Source organism: Triticum dicoccoides, chromosome 3B, assembly GCF_002162155.2.
Source record: "Triticum dicoccoides isolate Atlit2015 ecotype Zavitan chromosome 3B, WEW_v2.0, whole genome shotgun sequence".
Classification (NCBI taxonomy): domain Eukaryota; kingdom Viridiplantae; phylum Streptophyta; class Magnoliopsida; order Poales; family Poaceae; genus Triticum; species Triticum dicoccoides.
The window spans coordinates 730,509,427-730,512,649 of NC_041385.1; the positions used below are offsets into that span (position 1 = coordinate 730,509,427).

A 3,223-nucleotide genomic window follows, 5' to 3' on the forward strand; every position below is an offset into this window, starting at 1 on the left:
TCCTTTGGAGACGTTTCATTTGTACATTAAGGACAGTATAACCGCACCTAATCTCTGCCCTCACAGTGATTTACGTTTTCGGCCGTCCGTTTTCGCGATCTGGACGTTCCTGACCATCAGATCTTGTCTGAAAACTTGTCTGTCTCGCATTGTTTCTAATCTGGCCCAGCTGTCCTTTGGGCTGCTGCTCCAGAGGCCGAAACGAAGGCCTCTGATGCAATGGGCCATTCGCCAGCCGCCAGCCCAATCGAGCGCTAATGGAGGTCCACTGCTGTGGTTGCGAGGTATACAGAGAGGAGCGACCGCATCCAATCCATCCAGTCCCCGATTTGGTTGACCCTCCCGAGAAAAAAAACTCTTCCGATCGACAGAATCAGAGAAAGGAGAGGACGAATCGATCCACCCTGACGCGCGCCATGTGTGCGACCTAGGGATTGATCGGTCAAGTACAGGCGGGCGATGTATCTTCAAGGGAATCCAGTCTAGCGGGGATGCATACCGACGCCTCGATCTGTCTTCAAGGGCATCCAACAGATCTGGGGATGTATATCGACGCCTCGTCGTAATGGAGTTCATCCGCCGTCATTCAAGCGAGGAGTAATGAAACCCTATTGTACATGCTATTATCTCGCCGGCGGCTAATGGTGCAGGACAGTTACAATTTTGTTGTGTACACCTCCTTCAATTCGCTCGGCTATATATGCTTTGTCACATCGCACTAGTGTCACCCCCTTTTCATATAGCAAGAGCAGCCCCAGCAGCCATTGTTCTTCACTAGATTGCTCCTCCATAATCAACCCTGCTGCAAATTCAGGACATAGATGCCCTCCTTCTGCACCTCCAGCGCCGGGGCGAAATTGATGCAAAAACAAGTGAGGAAGGTATCCCTCCAATTCAGAGAGGCAGCAACGAGCAGTCTTGTGCATGCGGCGTGGGCAAATGGAGCAGCTGCAAGGCAACCCAGTTGCTCCCATAGGTTTGCTCCTTCTTTTCGCTGGGAAAGTCATCCTCCTCTTCCTGATATGCTCTTATGCTAATTGGTTATGGAATTTTTCTAGCAATACCAGACGAATTATTGCATATATGCAACAATGAACACACAGGCAAGAAAAAAGAGAGGTCCACTTCTAACTGCTGGGCGAGGTATAAGTACAACAAAGCTACACTGATTTCTTGAATTCATTTTTTTCCCAAGAACCTCAAATGAAGGGATCCATCCATGAACAATATTCTTTATAGTAGTTCCAGTACAAATGATTGATAAAAAGTACTCATTTTTTCTCGATACAGTAAGAATTAATTTGGAAAGCTACTGTATTAATTCGGCCGAATACGCACCTTCTCGAAGGTCACATACAGTAATTATGTATTTAGGTAAACACTTTCTATATGACGTAAGCACTTTTGTGTGATTCCTTTTGGGTCCTCCAATAGCAAACCTGAAGTAAAATTATAAGTCTGGATGACCTAATAAAGGTATGGTTTTGTAACTAACATACTCTGTTTCATTGTTCTTCCATAGACCCTATTAAGAAATTCACACATTCTTTTGCTGGTTGCAGGTTTAATATCATTACAGTGTGCACTTGTTTAAGTAATATCATGATATTTGTGATTACTTACATGTACTATTTTGCATTCTGCACATGTATTACTTTGTTCAATCCAAAAATGTAGATGGTATTATGGGTATTACTAATAACCTATCCGTTCATCATGCCCTATGATTTTTTTCTCAATCCTGTCCAAACTATTGTTAGTCATTCAGATCATGTTTGTGAATTTTGTCTCCACAAAAAATACTCCATGTAGATCTCTCTCGATGCTTACTTGGTTGTGAGAATAACCAGTGTCGGATTAGAAGTGATGGCAACCTGGGTGACGTTCTTCCGTTTTGTGACCTTGAGTTGGCATCCTGGTTTGTGAGAACATATAAGGTGTTATATTAATTAGGCACGATACGTTTGACACCTTGAGCAGGTTGCCTGGTTCATCATGCATTTAAATGAAGGATAAATAGAGATCGATATCCCTAATTTTATTGTTGTGCTTGTTTGAAGCGAGAATGATGCTGATTAACTAATCGTCCGCTATGACATACTCTATGCAATTTTTTGGAAGTTGTCACTAAAGCAAAATACAGCATTTTTGTGCAGATTCGTGAGTCTCCTACTGTGGAAAAATAAAGTAAAGAAGACCAGAGAATAATTACATTGTCATCTGACCAGGCTAATCTGCAGAAAGCGTGCATGGACAGGGATCGTCCCAGTAACCTCTGCGAAGAGAGGGCGCATTTAAGGAGATATCTTCCTATATTTATCTGCAGCATCGATGATATCATGGGCAGTTTTTCTTCTTGTCTAACTAGATCTGTATCGTCATCTATGTTAGAATAATCTCTTCGGTTGACTCATCCACGCTTGATATTATTTATGGAATAGCAAAATTTTATTCAACCAGAACTATTTAGATCATTCATATGAACATTTATCGATTCTCTGTCATTTTCATTCAAGCGTATGCATATTTTTGTGTTGAATAACATGTTTGTTGATGTAATGCAAGCCAATAATTTTCATGGTCGTGCTACCTTTGGTATTTCGTACTATATAAGAATTATGTAAGTATTGTTCAAGTGAGCTTGGCTATAAATTGTCAGGTGGCTCTTGAATCATTTCAGATTTCACACACGCTCTGCTAATCATTAGCAATACAAGCTAATTGTTTTTCCATATACTGATCCATATTGAATGTGTTGTGTAGATGAAACCAAACAAGAGGCGCAAAATTACATTATATTTGTTACAACATTACTTTTTTGTTAATCCCTAATATGTTAGTTAGTTTATGCAAATTTAATTTTATGCTTCTTCATTTTATAAAATAGCACACAAATTTCTACATTTTACTGGATAAATGGACGGGCGCGGCAACGCGCGCCATCAAACGATCTAGTGTTGTATATAAAGGATCCAACACTATCAATAAAGACTACTTGAGATTCACTTTACAACTCTCTCGATTGTTCTCTGTCGATCTCTATTTCAACACGTTATCAGCATGCTCCTAGCGGGGCAATTCCATCGACGTGACGGTTCCTGGCTATTGCATCGCCTGCAAGTTGGACGGCTATAGCCCTTGGTTCGCCGTGGTGACGCCCGCTACCGCAGTGGCTCTCGGCCCGGCGGAAGCACTTCCAAGCGGCAGCCTCGCGCCGTACATG

At 41.8% G+C, this 3,223-nt stretch overlaps 1 long non-coding RNA gene across 1 annotated transcript; it reads left to right on the plus strand.

The window, feature by feature from the left end:
• The first annotated feature begins 815 nt into the window (after window positions 1–815).
• Window positions 816–2,640, plus strand: LOC119278141. The gene is made up of 3 exons (XR_005137608.1): window positions 816–976; window positions 1,059–1,143; window positions 2,157–2,640. It is a non-coding gene; the product is annotated as an uncharacterized LOC119278141 (long non-coding RNA).
• Window positions 2,641–3,223: the final 583 nt, after the last annotated feature.